Here is a 20,926-nt window from a genome sequence, read left to right on the forward strand (position 1 = left end):
AAAAGAAAGGTTTTTTGCCCAAAACTTCTGGTTTTTTAGTAGCCTTCCTCTACAGATGCTTCCATTTACATGCTGTTGGTTTTAAACAAAGATAATTAAATGGATCTTTCAAGGCAAAGCCCAACCGGTGTGATGGAGAATAAGAGTCAAGCACATGCTTCTCATTGGAACAGGCAACGTATCAAACAGACCGAGCACCTTCTGCCGTGTTTGTGCCAACAGCTGCGGATTCGATCTCCGCAGTCCAAATGGATCATGGAAGGACCCTGAGCCAGCCCAGGATGTGATCTCCTCTGCTATTCTTTTAGGTTTTCTTCTGGGTCCTCACTTTCAAGCACCAGTGCCTCAAAGGCATCCAGCTGCAAAGCCCGAAGCTCCTTGCCTGGGCGGGCAGCCACCTCGAAGGTCAGCAAGGAGTTTGGAAGGTCCTGCTGGAAGCCATACAGTTCTTCTACCACGGTCCTTCTTCCTGCCGGGACCGACTGTCCTGGAGGGAAGAGCCCCTGGAAGTCAGGGGCCCAACCAGTGATGCCATGCGTGCATGTAAGGGCGACAAAGACAGGCACCTGACACTGCAGCCACCGCCACGCAGCCTCTTGCTTGGAGCCTGGTTTGCTCGTCCAGCCTTGGCTCACAAGCTACCCTTCCCTCTACCGACTGCCCTCTGCTGCTGGCTCCTGTTTCTGCTGCTGACTGTGGGCATTTCCTGAGCCCCGTGTTGCGGAAAACAGCCAGCAGCTTTCTGCAGAGAGATGACCTTCCCACGGGGCTTAGGTGGGAACTGCAGAGGCCTCCCTGGTTTACCCATGAGAAAGCCAGACACTGACTCTAAAATGCCCACTTTTTGTCCCATAAATGATTAGCTGAATTGTTTTCCCCACTGACCAGTCTGGACGCAGTGCCTGCTAACTTGCCCAACGTTTCCTCAGGCTCCCCCTTCCCTGGAGCCCCTGACCTTGTCCTTAACCCTGGAACTATGAGCAAACCGCCCTAAGGGAATCCCCTGGACTTGAGGACAAACACTCCTGGTCCACTGTCTGACCACGCTGTCCACATACCTGGTCTTTCTAGCTTGCTGATGCCCCCATCAATGAAAATCCCCTGCAACACGGGCTGACCTAGGGGTTTTCATACTAAGTGAAATAAGTCAGACAGAGAATGACAACATCCTATGATATCACTTACAGAAGGAATCTTAAAAAATAGTACAAATGAACTTACAAAATAGAAATAGACTCACAGACATAGAAAACAAACTTACGGTTACTACAGGGGCAAGTAAGGGTAGAGAAATAAATTAGGAATTTCGGATGAACGGGTGCACGCTACTTTGTATAAAATAGATAACCAACAAAGACCAACTGCAGAGCACAGGGAACAAGAGTCAATGTCTTGTAATAAGCTATAGTGGAGAAAAACCTGAGTGTGTGTGTAGGGGGGTGTGGGGGGTGTGCGTGTAACAGAATAGCTATGGTACACTTGAAACTAATACAACATTGTAAATCAATTATCCTTCAATTTGAAAAAAAAAAAAAAAAGAAAATCCCCTTTCTGCCTGACCTTGGAGCTCTTGCGGTTCTCATGGTCAAGCATCCTTTTTATTAAAATAACAGTCCCTCCTCCTACTGCAATAATCCTTTTAAGCGAAGCGTCTCTGTACCTGAGTCCAGATGCACATTTATCTGTCAGCAACTCCAGTCTTTCGGATGCGCTCTCCGTCTCCCCGCTTTCTTGCTGATGACCTGCGAGTCCAGCACACCTTTGGTGACTCACCTCCTCCAGAGTCCATTTCTATAATGGGCACATAACCTCAAGCAAATCCCTTCACCTCTCAGAGCCAAGTTCGCTCCTCTACAAAATGCTTTCAAGATGCTTTTCTCCCAGGAGGAATGAATCGGGGTGAGGGTGGGGCTGGGGGAGGGGGGCACACGTGAAGTACTCTGTCTCCAGAAGCCACAGCGGCTCCAGCCCCCAAGACAAACGTCACCAGCTGGGCACAGTCCTCTTGCCCTGCTGAGGAGCGGACAGCAGCGGTCAAGAAGAGGAACCAGGCAGGGCAGCTCCAGGAAGCCCAGTTTCTGTCACCATAGAACAGAGTCCAGACCATTTACGGGGTCCCAGGGCTTCCTTCCCACCTAGTGGTTCCCAGCGGCTGAGGTCCAAAAAGGTAATAACGGGGGTTTATGGTCTCTATTTCCTATGCACTTATCTGAGTTGAGGCTGCACAAGCTCATTAAAAGATCCATTTTCAAAATTGCTCTTGGCTGGCGCGCATCGTAACAGTTCATTGTGGCACCACTGGCTATTAACGGCTATTTAGGAAATGCACGTTGTGTGTGAAATCTTTCCCAAAGTGAGCTGCATGGGACGGGAAAGTCCTGCAAAACAGCCCGAGACAGAAAAGCTGACCCCCTCCTCCTACAGCCAAAGCCCTGAGAAGCTGGGGGGGAGGGGGCATTCCGAGTTCGGGTTACAATAACCAGATTTGCTTCGAAGGTAACTTTTAATTGGCCAGCCCATGAATCTTGGTTCTGTTTTGTTTGCTCCCTTATACATTTGAATCGTTTCAAATCCAACACGCTGACCATTCAAATGTGTGCTTTTCCGTTTTCCCACTGTCCCCGCCACCACCCACTGACGCATCCACACCAGACTTGGATCTGCTCACGGGCCCAGGAACTCCATACGCTGTGGGTAGCCAAAAAAAAATTTAAAAAGAGAGAGGAGTTCCTATCGTGGCGCAGCAGAAATGAATCTGACTAGGAACCATGAGGTTGAGGTTCGATCCCTGGCCCTGCTCAGAGAGTGAAGGATATGGTGTTGCCGTGAGCTGTGGTGTACACCGGCAGCTGCAGCTTGGCTCTGGCATTGCTGTGGCTGTGGTGTAGGCCGGCGGCTACAGCTCCGATTCAACCCCTAGCCTGGAAACCTCCACGTGCCATGGGTGCGGCCCTAAAACAAAAGACAAAAATAAATAAATAAATATTAAAAAAGAGAGACACACACACACAATCAAAAGTCCAAGACTCGAAACTCCCGTTGATTTAACTTAGCGCAGTCTTTCTTTCCGACCAAGCTTTTCTGCTCCTACAATTATATACCCAGGAAATATGATCCAAAAAAAATGCATAATGATATTTATCAGAGCACGGATTGAAAACCCCAAAACTGGCCATCATTGAAATGTCTATCAATGTAGCACTAATCCACCAGTCATAACCACTGAGAAATTACACAGCTGTTTAGAAATGATATACACGCTATGATCAGATATGTGCTTAACAATACATTAAAGGCATCTAGTTAAGTGGAAGAATTGTGCCTCTCCGCAGTGAGCCCGTTTGCTTTGTCCCCTGATCCCCCAACCCCAGGGCCTTGGCTGCTTGCTTAGTGCAAGTCCCAGCTGCGACCACCAAGACCTATTTCGTCCCCTGACCCTGCCCGGTGCCTCAATCTCCCTGGACAAGGGCTAGGCACCGGCTCAAGCCCATGGCTCTAATAGGCAGGTCTCGACAAAAACCCAGGAAGGCCATGGTAGCTCCCACCACTGTCAGGCCCTTGAGCTGCTGGGTAGCCTCTGTTTTCTCTGCTGTCGGCTGGAAAGGCTGGTCACAAAGCTCAGAAATGCCAGCAAGCTGATGCCCAGGGGACCCAATCTGACCAGTGAGAAGCAAGAGACTAGAAGGAACCCTCAGGTAAGAGCCTCTCCCTTCCAACCCCTAACAGGATGTTCTGAGATGCTGGGGTCCCACACAGGTTGTGGGAAGACAGCCCCCTGTGCTTTCTTGTGAAGCTCCTTGTTTGTTTGTTTGTTTGTTTGTTTTGTCCCCTTGGCATGTGGAAGTTCCCAGGACGGTGATCAAACCCACACCTCAGCAGTAACCCGAGCCACAGCAGTGATACCAGATCCTTAACCCACCAAGCCACCAGGGAACTCCCTCTTGTGCAGCTCTTGATGGCTCAATAATGCATCATATCACATGACATGTGGCTTATTACCTTCCCTGGCTCCTTCCCCTTTTCCCTCACTCTTGCTGTCCTGGGATCGCACATCCCAGGAAAGCTTTAGCAAATAAACTAGGTACTGGGGCGAAAACAAAAAATGTATAAAAGATACTCTGGGGGTGGTGGGGGAGGAAAGAGGAGCATGCGCATGAGACAGAGAGAGCTGTGGCCATGGGTGACGTTCACGTTCATATTTTAAATTTTCTCTAATTGTGATCATGACCGTTATTCTATTTATACTCTCTACAGCTTATTTTTGAGAATGTCATCTGCTGAATGTTTCAAACATCCCTGTAAAGTTTCGCCGGCTGCAGAACGAGAGAAAGCGCCGTCCACAAGGTCCCTCATTCGGACACTCACTGCAAGTCTGGAGGATTCCCGAATCACCTGCGGGTTTGATGATGTGCTAGAAGGACTCACACAACTCCCTGAAAACAGTAACGCTAAAATTAAAATTAGCCAAGGGTGAGGGGAGGAATCAATCAGGAGTTTGGGGTTAACATGCACACACCACTCTAGATAAAATGCATAACCACCAAGACCTACTATCCAGCACTGGACTGCGTAATAACCTATGGGAAAAGGAACTGGAGGATCCTATACGGGAAAAGATTTGCAGCACGCTTGAAACTGACACAACATTGTAAATCAACTGTACTTTAAAAACACTCTGTTCCCGCTGTGACACAGTGGATGAAGAACTGACTACAGCATCTCCGATTGCTGCAGACAGAAGGGTTCCATCCCTGGCCTCGCGCAGTGGGTTAAAGGATCCACACTGGTCACAGTTGTGGCTCAGATTCACTCCCCGGCCTGGGCAATTCCATATGCCAAGGGTGCAGCCATTTAAAAAAAAAATAAATCAGGGAGTTCCCGTCATGGCGCAGTGGAAGCGAATTCGACTAGCAACCATGAGGTTGAGGGTTCAATCCCTGGCCTCACTCAGTGGGTTAGGGATCTGGCGTTGCCATGAGCTGTGGTGTAGGTCACAGATGCGGCTTGGATCTGACGTTACTGTGGCTGTGGTATAGGCTGGCAGCAACAGCTCCGATTCAACCCCTAGCCTGGGAACCTCCACATACTGCGGGTGTGGCCCTAAAAAGGACAAAAGACAAAAATAAATAAATAAAATTTTTTTAAAAATCGGGAGTTCCCGTTAGGGCACAGCGGAAATGAATCCAACTAGTATCCGTGAAGATGCAGGATCGATCCCTGGCTTCTGTCAATGGGAAAAGGATTTGATGTTGTTGTGAGCTGCAGTGTAGACTGCAGATATGGCTCAGATCCCATGTTGCTGTGGCTGTGGTGCAGGCTGGCAGCTGTAGCTCTGAATCGACCCCTAACCTGGGACCTTCCGTATGCTAAGGGTGTGGCCCCCAAAAGTAAGTAAGTAAATAAATAAATAAAATTAAAAATAAAAATTAAAAATAAATCAGCCAAGGGAAGAGGCTCATGGGCAAAGTCCAGGAAAAGTCCCAGGTGCAGAGCTTCTGCCATCTTCTCTCTGTGGCGCCATGAACAGCCCCTTGTTCCCAACATCAACCAGCGACAATACGCACAGATCATTGCCCACCAGAGATGCTGGCCCAAATCTGGATGGTGTCCAAATCGGCACTGGGCTCCATCACGTAGATATAGCGATTGTCCATGGAGCTGGCCTGTCTCCAGCTCCTCCGGAGGTCGACCAAGACCCCTGACCCAACGTCCTCATCCTACGTCACGTTACGACTATCCTGCTTGGCCCAAAGCCCCCAGGAGAACAAAGGCACTCCTATCAGTCAGGGCGTTCCAAGGGCTTGGAGATCGCCTCCCGGAAGCTGAGGGCAAAAAGCCAGACTGCCTTCTGGGCAGGGTCAAATTCCGCTGCTCAATGCCTGTGACATGGCTCCATGGGTCTCCCGGGCCTTCATGGTAAAGGCAGATCTTTGCAGCCTCTTTCAGATCCAGCTACTGCCTGTCTCTCTGGCCACGTGCCGCCTTCTCAACCACGCATGCTCTCCTGCCATCCTCGTCTGTTGCAAGCACTGCTGTCTCCCACCTTCGGCTCCTCTCCCAGCCTACGTCCTGGAACGTCTGGTAGACCCCATCGCATCCTTGGATGCCCTGAGAGTCTGCCTCCGAATCCTCAGATTCTTTTTTCTTTTTTGGCCACACTTGAAGTGTACAAAAGCTCCCTGGCCAGGGATCGAACCTGCATCACAGCAGTGACAACACCAGATCCTTAACCCGCTGAGCCAGGGAACTTGGGAGCCTCAGATGCTTACACCCACAACGACTTCTTCCCTGGGGGTCATCTCTCAGGCATCAACTCTCATAAAGGAATTCTTTACGGAACATTGTTTCTTGGGAGAAAATAATGCCAGAAAGAAAACCAGGGCTAGTAACGGAAGTAAAGCTTCTAAGAAATGATGGTTCTAAAATAATCCCATTTGGAGTTCCCGTCGTGGCGCAGTGGTTAACGAATCCGACTAGGAACCATGAGGTTGCGGGTTCGGTCCCTGCCCTTGCTCAGAGGGTTAATGATCCGGCGTTGCCGTGAGCTGTGGTGTAGGTTGCAGACGCGGTTCGGATCCCGTGTTGCTGTGGCTCTGGCGTAGGCCGGTGGCTACAGCTCCGATTCAACCCCTAGCCTGGGAATCTCCATATGCCGTGGGAGCGGCCCAAGAAATGGCAAAAAGACAAAAATAAAAATAAAAATAAAATAATGCCATTTGCAGCAACATGGATGGAACTAGAGACTCTCCTACTAAGTGAAGTAAGCAAACACCATATGATATCACTTCTATCTGGAATCTAATACAGCACAAATAAACCTTCCCACAGAAAAGAAACTCATGGACTTGGAGAACAGACTTATGGTTCCCAAGGGGGAGGGGGAGGGAGTGGGACGGTCTGGGAATCTGGGGTTCATAGATGCAACGATTGCCTTTGGAATAGATAAGCAATGAGATCCTGCTGCACAGCACTGGGAACTACATCTAGTCACTTGTGACGGAGCAGGATGGAGGACAATGTGAGAAAAAGAATGTCTGTATGTGCATGTGTGACTGGGTCACCTTGCTGTCCAGTAGAAAATTGACAGAACACTGCAAACCAACTATAATGGAAAAAATAAAAATTATTAATTAAAAAAAAAGACTGATGGTCCATAGCCAGAATATGGAGGTCAGCAAGAGACTGCAGAGCAGAGGAGTCGAGTGTGGCAGCCCTTCACGACTCTGCCTGTGTGAATTAGTCTCTTTCTGGAAAAGAGATTCAGGAGTTAATTCAACAGTCTTATCACTGCCATTGAGTTAAAGGTGAAATTTTTGTAACATTTAGAGGGACAGTTAACTGTGGTATATTAATATGTAGAGAAATCATGTAACTAGCAATTGATTTAAGTCACTTACTGACTTAATCCTTTCTTAGAGCCCACTGTGTGTCAAGTATTGTACCAAGCCCTTTACAAATGACTTTTAAAATAGTTTATATAATCCCTTTGAACAATTCAGTGGGGTTAGTACTATTATTATCCTTCACGTACTTTGGGGGAAATTGGCACACAGAGAGGTTAGGTAACTTGCCCAGGGACACACAGCCCATCAGTGGCAGATCCAGAATGGGCATCTGAGTTCTGATCTATGGTAATAATGTAATTCACCAGAGTCTAAATTCCAAGAGACCAAGAACGGAGATGAATTGTTCACTGCTATGTTACTTTTTAGCACAATTCTTGATACCTGATACTCAACAAAGGTTTTTTGTTAATTGATTAATTAATTAAGTGGACTAAATATTTTAATGTCCATTAATTAGTTAATCACACTGAGGGTTTAATATGCGAAACATTGAATGGACATTTAAAGCCATTCAATTACCTGCCCAGTCAATTGCTCTCTATAATCCAGGGGATGTCTCGTGGCTACAAGGGAAAGGAAATGAGTTAGGGATTCAGAGAAGGATTCAGAGAGAGAAAAAGTTTGAGAGCCCTCTCCTAGCAAGTAAGAGTTGGCAGGTGACTTTCTGGGGTGACTATAGCCAAGATACAATTAAATACATTCCTTGTTGAATTCTTGAGTATGCTGTCAGGTTCATTACTCAATACCCACAAGGCTTAGGCTGAGAGAATCACAGAATTTCAAAGATGGAAGTGACCTTTGAGGTCATCAAATTTAACTTTCTCATTTTGCTTGTGATTTTCATAAAAAGAAACCAACACCCAGAGTGTTCAAGTGGCTGGCTTATAATCATCGCTCCCTTTAAGTAGAAAGCTCCTCGCTCCCCTCCTTAGAATGTACTGGTTTAATGCATCCAACAAGGCTCTTCTCTCCCGCCCAGCTCATGTGATCTTTCCTGCACCCTGGAAGCCACTGGAAGCGATTGATCTCCTTCTAACTCCCATGACACCCAGCCTTTAGCACGCTTTAATGCTTAGCTTTTTTTCAGCAGCTGAGTGTGTGTCTAACTTCCCCAGATGGGCAGAAGCTCAGCAAGCCTTGGTTAATGAATGAATCCAGGCTCTGTGCTGGCCAACACAGCAGGACACATCTGGCTTCATGTTCCATGAGGAGAGCTAACACCTCTCCTGAAAACATCCCAAAAAACCGCACAGGAAGGACACTCCCAAACTCATTCTATGAGGCCACCATCACCCTGATACCCAAACCAGACAAAGATACCACAACAAAAGAAAATTACAGGCCAATTTCACTGATGAACAGAGATGCAAAAATCCTCAGCAAAATACTAGCAAACCACATACAACAATACATTAAAAGGATTGTACATCATGATCAAGTGGGATTTATCCCAGGAATGCAAGGATTCCTCAATATCCACAAGTCAATCAGCGTGATACACCACATTTACAAACTGAAGAATAAAAACCATATGATCTTCTCGATAGAGGCAGAAAGAGCCTTTGACAAAATCCAACACCGATTTCTGACAAAAACCATTCAGAAAGTGGGCATGGAGGGAACCTAACCTCACATAATAAAGGCCATATATGACAAACCCACAGCTGACATCATTCTCAATGGTGAAAAGCTGAAAGAATTCCTGCTGAGATCAGGAACAAGACAAGGATGTCTGCTCTTGCCACGACTACTCAACATTGTTTCGAAGTCCTAGCCATGGCAATCAAGAAGAAAAAGAAATAAAAGGAATCCAGAGTTCCCGTCGTGGTACAGCAGAAACGAATCTGACTAGGAACCATGAGGTTGCGGGTTCAATCCCTGGCCTTGCTCTGTGGGTTAAGGATCCAGCATTGCTATGAGCTGTGGTGTAGGTTGCAGACGTGGCTCGGATCTGGCATTGCTGTGGCTCTGGCGTAGGCCGGCAGCTGTAGCTCTAATTAGACCCCTAGCCTGGGAACATCTGTATGCCGCAGGTGTGGCCCTGAAAAGACACACACACACACACACACACAAAAAGAAATAAAATGAATCCAAATAGGAAAGGAAGAAATAAAACTATCACTATTTGCAAATGACATGATACTATACCTAGAGAATCCTAAAGACGCTACCAGAAAACTGTTAGAGCTCATTAATGAATTTGGCAAAGTCACAGGATACAAAATTAATACACAGAAATCAACAGCATTACTATACACTAACAATGAAAGATCAGAAAGAGAAATTAGGGAAGCAATCCCATTTACCATCTCATTAAAAGGAATAAAATACTTAGGAATAAACCTACCTAAAGAGACAAAAAGACCTGTACTCTGAAAACTGATGAAAGAAATCAAAGATGACACAAATAGATGGAAAGACATACCATGCTCTTGGATTGGAAGAGTCAATATTATCAAAATGACTGTAACTACCCAAGGCAAGCTACAGACTCATGCAATCCCTGTCAAATTACTAAGAACATTTTTCACAGAACTCAAACAAAATATTTTAAAGTTTGTTTGGAAGCACAAAAGACCCAGAACAGCCAAAGACATCCTGAAAAAGAAAAATGGAGCTGGAGGAATCAGGCTCCTGGACTTCAGACTATACTACAAAGCAATAGTCATCAAAACCACATGGTACTGACACAAAGACAGAAATATAGTGGAACAGGACAGAAAGTCCAGAATTAAACCCACATACCTACAGTCAACTAATCTATGACAAAGGAGGCAAGAATATACAATCGAGAAAAGACAGCCTGTTCAATAAGTGGTGCTGGGAAAACTCGACAGCCACATGGAAGAGAATGAAATTAGAACACTCCCTAACACCATACACAAAAATAAACTCCAAATGGATTAAAGATCTAGATATAAGACCAGATACTATAAACCTCTCAGAGGAAAACATAGGCCAAACACTCTCCGACATAAACCACAGCAACATCTTCTCAGATCCACCTCCTAGAGTAACAACAATAAAAACAAAAATAAATAAATGGGACTTAATTAAACTTTAAAGTTTCTGCACAGCAAAGGAAACCCTAAACAAGATGAAAACAACCTACAGAATGGGGGAAAATATTTGCAAATGAAGCAACTGACAAGGGATTGATCTCCAAAATTTATAAACACCTTCTGCAGCTCAATACCAAAAAAAAACAAACAATGCCATCAAAAAATGGGCAGAAGGTCTAAACAGACAATTCTCCAAAGAAGACATATAGATGACCAAAAAACACATGAAAAGATGTTCAATACATTCCATGATGATATGACAAGTAGGGGGAGGGCCATGTGCAGGGATGGGGCTCAGAGGACACTGTATGGTATATGAACTTACACCTGTTGTGTAGGAAGTTGTGATCAAAGCAGCTAGGGTCATAAGTCTTAGCACCTGGATTCACTACTTTTCTGCACCACAAAGTAGCTGAGTACTTAAGCATTTACTTAACTTCTCTGTTCTCCTTGTCTACCATGAGGATGATAATAAACCACAGTTTGTAGTGTTTTTCTTTTTTGGCCACTCTCGTGGCAGGCGGAATTCCCCAGGCCAGGGATCAAACCTGTGCCACAGCAGTGACAAGGCTGGATCCTTAACCCCTAGGCCACCAGGGAACTCCCTCATAGCATTTTCACATGGATAATATGGATGGCATGATGTAAAGCACTCAGACCTGTGTTGAGCATATACAGCATTTGTCCAATAGATGTTACCAAAAATATATTTATGAATTTCTTATTATCATGCCTAGAATAAAGCCTGACATAGAGCAGGTGCATAATACATGATAACTGCTGTTATTTCTCCTTGGCATCTAAAACCTTTGTCACTGCCTTAAACCACACTTTAAAACAGAACGTTTCAAGTGATCGGAAGAAGAGAGAATTCAGAACAGACTAATGAAACTGCACTCTTCAAAGGGAAGTGGCAGAAAAGCTTATCTGCGCAGGAAAAAATATGCATAATATAACTACCACCAACTCTTAAAAATTCCATAAAGTTGCATGAGCAGTTAAAACACATTAGGGACCAATTCCTTACGTGCTCCCAGAACCAAAGAGTGTAATTGTTTCCCTGAACTAATATCATCGTTTCCATTTTGCTGAAAGCGTTCTCAGGTCATAAACACCATGGTTTGCATTCTACCCTGGCCGACTGCGATGAGCATAACGGAGGCCTCATGACCCAGCCAGCTTAATCAAAGCAAGGAATCTTCTTTCCAGAAGCTTCGGTCCCTGACATTGTATGATCTAAGCTGAAAAGGATGGCCCAGCTCAAACACAAGACGGTAGGCATTCACCTTTATGAAGCTCTCAGCTCTGAAGATTTAAAATACACTGAGCCAAGCACTTTGGATTCAGGGAAAAAGTAAGTCTCCTCGAGTTAAGTAACGGGGATGATAAAATGAGTTATGAGACACTGTTAACCTTTCCTGCCCGAGAAGCACATTTCACAGTTGATCAAGGAGGATTTGCGATCCGCCCTCCACATCATTTCGTTTCCTCTAATTTTAAATATTAGCCTCAAGGTCTCGTCGCCTGTGGTATAATGACAAGGGGCCCACATTTTATCACATTCTCTCATCATTACAGTATTTCCCACATCTGGGCGCATAGTCTAACCATCCAGCCTCGCCAACAGCGCCAGGAGATCTCAGGCTCCCCCGATCCTGCCATCTCCTGCTCTTTGCATCAGCTTTGACGGAAGGGCACATCTGCGATGGTCGGAAGGTCTGCTTGACACGTGAGCCGCACGTACAGTCAGAAGATTAAAAACAGAAGCCATCCTCCAAAATAGCTTCTCTAGCCGGGCATTTCATGAAAAGAAATGAGACCATTTAATTCTATCGCTAAGGCGCACCGTTAAGCGCCTCTAAGAGTCACTGCCATCCTGTTCTTGAAAAGGAAAGTTTCATTGTGAAAGACGTCCTTGATGTATTTCTGTCGACGTTTCATTTGAAGGTAATTCTTTTGCACTTGAAGAAAGTTTCTTTTATCTCCATTGAAGGGAAAGCAGCGCTGCTGTATTAATGCCATTTTTTAAATAGGAGGGATGTTACCTATTGCTTGACCTTTTGTAGGAACCTGAAACTCCTGTGAACGAGATAATCAGAAGGATACAACGAACTGAAACACCTGATAGATGCATCAGTGTGAATCGGTGAAATAAAGGATGGCGTTCATACAATGGAATATTATAAAGCCATATAAAAGAATGAGGCAGTTCTTGTATTAATATGGGATATTCTCCAATACAGCCTATCATTACGTGAAAAAAACCAAGTCCATAAGCAGTGGGTAAAGTGTGCTACCATTGATGAGGGTATTTTCAAAGGAGATACATATATCCTTATACTTGCGAGGTCACACAATTTCACTGCTGGTGGATTGTATAACTAGCAACGTATAATAGTTCCTGTCTCTGGGAGAACAAACGTGCTATGGTGAAAGAGAGAGATACTTTTTTTAAAACTGTCTATTCCATATATTCACGAGCGCTAGTACTCTATTTCAAGAAAAAAGGTAGAACAGGAATTCCCACTGTAGGTTAAGGATCTGGTGTTGCCACAGCTGTGGTGTGGGCTGAAGATGTTGCTTGGTTTTGACCCCTGGTCTAGGAACTCTACATGCCGCAAGTGCAGCTCAAAAAGAAAAAAAAAAAAAAGATAGAACATCTGTTGGAAGAGGAGGTATCTGGCTTTTATCCCCACTCAATAACAAAAAATTGACAGGCATTCACAGACAAAGCACAAAAAATAATTGTAAATTGAATTTTGCTAATATTTAAGATTTGTTCTCATCCAAAGATACTATCAAGAAAATAAAGAGACAAGCTCTAGACTGGAAGAAAATATTTGCAAACCACATTCGCCACACAGTACTTATATCCAGAATATAAAAGAACTTTCAAAACTCAACAACTAGAAAGCAAACAACCTATTTTTTTTTTTTTGGTCACACCCAAGGTAAGTGGAAGCTTGCAGGCAGGATCAAACCCAAGCCACAGCAGTGACCATCCCAGATCCTTAATCCACTGAGCCACCAGGGAACTCCAAAGAACCCAATTTTTTAAATGGGAAAAGGACTTGAACAGACACTTTACCAAAGACAATTTGAATGTGGTAAATAGACACATAAAATATGTTTAAAATCATTAGCCATTAGAGAAATGCAAATTAAAACCATAACAAAATATCATTATAAACCTACTAGAATGACTAGATTTTAAAAAATAATGACAATAACAAATGATGGCAAGCATGTGAAGCAAATACAACTCTTAGGCATTGATGATAGAATTACAAAATGGTACAATCACTCTGAAAAGCAGTTTGGCAGAAATATGATTTTAAATATTCATTTATCATATGACCCAACAGTCCCATTCTTGAGTATCTGCTGTAGAAAAAATGAAAGCTATGCTCACACAAAAACCTGTACACAAGGAGTTCCCACTATGGCACAATGGGATCATTGGCATCTCTGCAGTGCCAGGACACAGGTTCAATCCCCAGCCCAGCACCGTGGATTAAAGGATCTGGCATTGCCCCTGCTGTGGCATAGGTCTCAACCGTGGCTCAGATCTGATCCCTGGCCTGGGAACTCCATTTGCTGTGGGACAGCCAAAACAACAACAACAGCAACAGAAACCTGTACACATATATTTATTAAGCTTATTTATGAAAACCAGAGGCTGGAAATAATCCACATGAAGTTCATTAGGTGAACTGACAAAAGTGTGGCAATGGTCTATCACTCAGCACTGGGGAAAACAAAAACCACTGACACGTGGACCATCTTGGTTGAACTGCAAAGACACACTGTGTGAGAGAAGACGTTTCAAAGGTCTATATGTCAGTCAAGTCCATTTATTTGACTTTCTCAAAAAGACAAAACTACAGTCATGGGAAGCAGATCAGTGGAGTCCTGGGAATGACAGGTACAGGGAAGGTATCACCATAGACGCATAACCTGAGGACAACTGGGAAAGGCAATAATGGAAATGTTCCATATCCTGATTATAGCAGTGTTTCCATGAAGATATACATGTGTCAAAATTCACAGAACTCAAAACTCTGCTTAAAAGAGACACATGCACCCGATGTTCATTGCAGCACTATTCACAGTAGCCAGACATGGAAACAACCCAAATGTCCATCGACAGATGATTGGATTCGGAAGATGTGGTATATATACACAATGGAATACTACTCAGCCATAAAAAAGAATGACATAATGCCATTTGCAGCAACATGGATGGAGCTAGAGAATCTCATACTGAGTGAAATGAGCCAGAAAGACAAAGACAAATACCATATGATATCACTTATAACTGGAATCTAATATCCAGCACAAATGAACATCTCCACAGAAAAGAAAATCATGGACTTGGAGAAGAGACTTGTGGCTGCCTGATGGGAGGGGGAGGGAGTGGGAGGGATCGGGAGCTTGGGCTAATCAGACACAACTTAGAATAGATTTACAAGGAGATCCTGCTGAATAGCATTGAGAACTTTGTCTAGATACTCATGTTGCAACAGAAGAAAGGGTGGGGGAAAAAATGTAATTGTAATGTATACATGTAAGGATAACCTGACCCCTTGCTGTACAGTGGGAAAATAAAAAAAATTATAAAAAAATAAAAAATAAAATAAATAAATAAAACACACACACACAAAAAAAAATTCACAGAACTTTATGCCCAAAGAAGTTTTTTGGTGTAAATTATAAATGTATTCTAATTTATTTATAAATTTATAATTTTATATATAAATTATATATTTCTGTAAATTTTATATATACTGTAAATTTTTTAAAATTTAAATTTTCCTTAAATTTTAAAGAAGCATGAGTTCCAGCTTCCAGTACAAGCTGAGTAGATTGGTGAAAGACAGACACCATTGCAATGTTCTGATTTATACATAAAGTAGTGAGATGTTCAATCTAAGTTGATTCAATAACTTAAAGACATGTGTAATCCTACTAAAAAAAATAAATAAAATAGAGATAAAAAAAATCCTAAAAGGAAGCCAAAGGAAATACTGTATTAACACACAAGAAGGCAGGAAAGGAGAAACAGAGAAACAAAAAGCAAATGAGACAAATAAAGAACAATCGGCAAAATCACTCACCAAAATCCAGCTGTATGCATAATTATATTACATGTAAATGAACCAAAATCTCTAATCATAAAACAGAGATTCTCAGGCTGGACAAAAAGCTAAGATCCAAGTATGTGATTTCTAAAAAGGATTCGTGTAATAACTTTTCTCAAGACTCAAAGAGTTTGCCTCAACATGTAGAATGGATAAGCAATGAGGTCCTACCTTACAGCACAGGGAACTACATCCAATCTCTTGAGACTGAGCATGATGGATGCCTCTTCCCTTTATCTCCTTAGATCTCCCCCATCTGCCGCCCTTCAGTCACACCAGCTGTCATCAGCATCCACAGGATTACTCACGTCATTCCCCCAAACTCCCCTCCTCCTCTCCACAGGGATAAACCCTACCCCATCTAACTCAACTCCTCCTCCTCTGAGGACTTATCCATCCACTCATCCTATTCATCATGTGAAGATGTTGCCCAGAACTTTCCATGACGCTCACCTGGCATTCAACACAAACTGTCCAAGATGGTTCACTGTCTTTCATTAAACCTCATAGTTCAAAAGAATGGAATACTCTCAGAATCTCCAGTGGTAGAAAGCTGCTTTTTTTTTTTTTTTTTTTTTTTTGCAAACGCATTGGTGACTTCTTGCCTTTGATGGCTCCCTTCACCCCAGCTGCAGAGAGGAGGTCACCAAATAAGGCATTAACTAAGAATGGGAGTCTCCTGTCTCCCTCCTAGGTTGGCCCTAACAGGGTTGTGAAAAGGTACCCACCACAGTCAGGGGGTGGAGGGGCTGGGTCTGTGTCCACCCTCGTGGCAGAGGTCTGGGGGAGAGAGGAACAGGAGAAGGACCCACAAGACAGGAGGTGACCAGACCTATCTCCAACTGCTGCTCTTTCTTGCCTTCCCATCTCAGTTCCCCCTTCTTCTCTGTAAGAGGCAAGCCGAGGTGAAAACAGTTGAACGACTCCATTTCTATCCTGATAATATGAGATGGCCCACATCAGACCGTAAAATATTGATCACACTCGCTTCTGAAACAGATTCACACATCAACCCTTTCTCCAGATAAGCTTGGAAAACACCCTGACCCCACAGATTATTTTTGGCTTACACTTAGGAAACCTCAAAAACTACACCAAGAGAAAGAAACATTTTTATTGTGTACCTTTTAAGCCAAAAAAAAAAAAAAGAAGAAGAAGCTCCTTTTGTGGCTCAGTAGGAATGAATCTGACTAGGATCCATGAGGACTTTGGTTTGATCCATGGCCTCTCTCAGTGGGTTAAGCATCTGGTGTTGCCATGAACTATGGTGTAAGTCCAGGCTACTCTTTTTCTGTAATGTTATTTTTTTTCTTTTTAGAGCTGCACCCAAGGCATGTGGAAGCTCCCAGGCTAGGGGTCGAATCAGAGCTGCAGCTGCTGGTCTACACCACAGCTCACAGCAATGCTGAATCCTTAACCCACTGAGTGAGGCCAGGGATTGAACCCACATCCTCATGGATATTAGTCAGGTTCGTTACTGCTGAGCCACAGTGGGAATGCCCGAAAGGCTACCCTCATCAGCCTTTCATTAGATCTGTGAATAGGGTAGATGACGCCGAAGCAAACTGAAAGATGGCCAGAAGGGGTCAATGCAAAGGAGAAGCCACAGAGTCATCATTTTCTTTTCTTTTCCCTTTTCTATTCTTTTCCCTTCTTCCCTCCCTTCCTCCCTTTGCTGAACTTGAGGCAGGTGGAAATTCCCAGGACCAGGAATTGAACCCTCACCACCAGAGCGACCCGAGCTGCTACAGTGACAACGCTGGATCCTTAACCCACTGAGCCACCAAGGGACTCCAACATCCCTTTCCTTTATGAAGCCTTCTGAGCTGAGCGAGACTGCCTGAGAGAAGGAGAAAGGGGAGGCAGCCACGACCAGATGATGAAACAGAGAGGCTCTGACTCAGGACTTTATAAAGTTGCTGAAAACAGAGAGCGTGTTTCTTTCATCTCAGGATATCGCAGGTGCAATGGACTGAACGTTTATGTCCCTCCAAAATTCAACCTGCTGAAATCCACCCCCCCACCCAAAAGGTGATGGTATTAGGTGGTGGGGTCTTTGGGAGCTGCTTAGATCATGAGGGTCAGACTCCCATGAATGGGATGAGTGGCCTCGCGAAGGACCCCCTGCCTCTTCCATCCTGTGAGGACACAGGGAGAAGCACCATCTCTGAGCCAGGACTGGAGCTCTTGCCAGACGCCAAATCTCCAGGCACCATGACCTTGGACTCCCTGCTCCCACAACGGTCAGAGATGTTTGCTGTTTATAAGCCACCCAGTTTATGGTATTTCTATTACAGTAGCCAAATGGACTCAGACAAAGGCAACAAGATTCTCTGATAGGAGTTCACAAAGACAAAGACTCCAAACAGATGTTATAAGGCACCGGGAGAAGATAAGCAGGCTGGAAGATCTAATAATTACATGTATGAATTCAAATCAGTACATCAATGATATTTCAGTTTTTAAAAATCCAAAAAATAGGGGTTTCTGTCATGGCTCAGTGGTAATGAACCCAACTAGTATCCACGAGGACATGGGTTCAATCCCTGGCCTTGCTCAGTCGGTTAAGGATCCAGCGCTGCCCTGAGCTGTGGTGCAGGTCACAGACGTGGCTCGGATCCCGCGTTGCTGTGGCTGTGGTGTAGGCCAGTGGCTACAGCTCCTACTTTGACCCTTAGCCTGGGAACCTCCATATGCCACCGGTCCGGCCCTAAAAAGACAAAAAGAAAAAAAGAAAGAAAAGGTAGTTTGGGATCCCACAGTCTTAGAGTTAGAAGTTACTTAGCCCCCCCCCAAAGGGGGGGGTTTCAAATCATGTTGGAAATAACCAAAATTAGTATTCAGAAACACAGCAGGGGCAAAACAAAATGCAAACAAAGATAAAGCTATAACTTGTACTAGTGTTCTGCCTTCTGGGTTCATACGAGGTGGTGTGTGTGAGACTAGATTCAGGTTGGTTGTAGTCGTTACAGACGCGGAACAAAAATCTGTAAAACTAACGTCAGAGGCCCTGGAGAGCAACCCAATGCGGCAGAAACTGGAGGTAGTTCGACCCTTGAAAGAAAGGAGTCGCGCTGGGTATGATCCATGTTTAATTGGTTTTCCTTCCCTACTCGGCCCCGCGCGGCAAGGGTGGCATAGATGGCAAGGAAACTATGGCTCGTTGGCAGGAGGGGTCAGGGAGAAATTCAGGGCTGCCAGGGTGACTGGGGATTAAGGGGGAAACGCAGTAAAAGAGGGAGGTGCACAAAGGGGAGCCCCATGGCTTCGAGCAGAGTCTCATGTCCCCATCTCTGACTGGCCCTGACCCACATATGCCACCAGTGGGACCCCGAGTTGAGGGGGCACGGCAGGAAAGCGGGGAGTGCTGAGCAGAGGTCCCACCGGGAGGAGTTTGGAATTGCAGACCAAGTTCAGCGACCAGGAACTCATTACCCAGCTTTCTAGGGAAGCCCCAGAAACGTCAACCCAGAGAGTCAAGTCGCATCCCAGCCAATGGATGATGGCATGAAGCTGAACCAGCAGGGGCTTGGGGTCCGGGTCATCGTATGCCAGCTGCCAGGGCCAAAGGACAAAGCCGGGACTGGGCCAGAAAGTGGAGATACAGCCAGGGTCCCTGCGAGAGCCCACCTGCCGAGGCTCACGTCATAGGAGGGGCCAGCTGTGTGGGGATCCCTCACTCCAGAGCCTGCCTTCTCCTGAGGCTCCCCTGGGCTTCACTTCTCTCTAATGCTGCCCCACTCTCTATCCTCCGAAACGCAGCCACTTTGCTCATCCCCTGCCAGGATTTACTGAGTAGCCCTGGGGAGGACCCTGTGCTGGCCACTGGGTTTCTCCCAGCCGGGGCTCTTCAGCTCCAGGCTCTCATGCTGGACCTTCCCTTCTGACGAGACACCCTGGTCCTCTGACCCCTCAGTGACCATCCAATGCAGCCTGAATCCTTAGCAAGGGCAGAGCCAGATCCCTTTCCATGCGATTAAGGTGGAGGGACATGGTGTCCCAGTGACACGTGTGAGTCCCGGTCAGGACAAGCGCGTTGCATCAAGGACAGACGGCGCTTCACTGCGGGTCTGCCCAGACTGCTGCTTTTCCCCCGTATGCGTCCTTCCCACGAAGTCCCCATCAGCTGGGGGTCTTCCCATGAATTCTAACATTCTACTTGAAAGACCTTTTTTCTGCTATGTATACAACTGGAGAAAGGCGTTTTGGAGCTTTCTGAAATCCAACATATCTAATGACTTTTAAATGTGTCTCCATGGCTTCACTCTTCAGAATCAGAAAAATACGTTTTTCTGAGACAAATTTCAGTCATTCATTAATTCAAATGTCTGTGTTCTGTTCCCAGGAGATGGATTCGGAATGCTTCAAATGTAACTATGCCCTGTGACCTTGGACGAGCTCCTTACCTGCTCTAAGCTTCTATTCTATAAAATGGGAATGATATTGTCACATGCTTCCTTGATAGAGATATTTGACAGATAAAGAATGCATGGGAACATTTGGCCACAGCCGGCTCAGGGGAATCAGTAAAGGAGTTCCCACTGTGCTCAGAGGGTTAAGAACACAACATTGTGACCAGGAGGATGTGGGTTCCATCCCTGGCCTCACTCAGTGGATTAAGGATCCAGTGTTGCCACAAGCAGCAGCGAAGATCGTAGATGCGGCTTGGATCATGGGTTACTATGGCTGAGGCTGTGGTGTGGGCTGGCAGCTACAGCTCCGATTCAACCCCTAGCCTGGGAACTTTCATAAGCCGCAGGTGCGGCTGTTAAAAGCGGCGGGGAAGGAATCAGTAAAGCTGGCTGTCAGCTTAGGTTTATCCCTAATCGAAGGGTTAATGGAGGAGGGGGCAGGGATCGAACTCACGGCCAGTGCTCAGACCTTGTGACACTTTCTGCAGTACACAAAGCCTCTGCCTCATGCCTAGCACTCAGGCAAACACAATAAATCTAGCAACTACAGCTCGGAACCAGAGTCTATACGAGCAGGGGTTTTCAACTGTCCCTAAGTAAATGTGCCTGGGCTCAAAAGAAAAAAAGATGTTTAGAAAAATCATTATGGCCCTTTCCTTCCCTTTTCCCTGCATTTTATAAAATTACATCAATGAACACGTGTGAGGAAGGAAACAGTTGTAGTTACAGGTTAGAATCAGTGTAAGTGGGCTGAGATGCAAGGATATTAGGGGGCAGGAAACTTCCAGAACAGAACGGTGACCCCCCCAAAGGAAGCGGGAGAAAATACAGGTAAATCAAGTCCAAACCATCATGAGTCTACCCCCTTTAGATAAGTTCTCATACAAGCAATTACACAACAACCAACAATCTCTGCCCCCTTTTTGAAAGGTAGAGAAATGTGCCAATTTGGCGATAGACAGCAA

This window comes from Sus scrofa, chromosome 14 (assembly GCF_000003025.6).
Source record: "Sus scrofa isolate TJ Tabasco breed Duroc chromosome 14, Sscrofa11.1, whole genome shotgun sequence".
NCBI classification, from domain to species: domain Eukaryota; kingdom Metazoa; phylum Chordata; class Mammalia; order Artiodactyla; family Suidae; genus Sus; species Sus scrofa.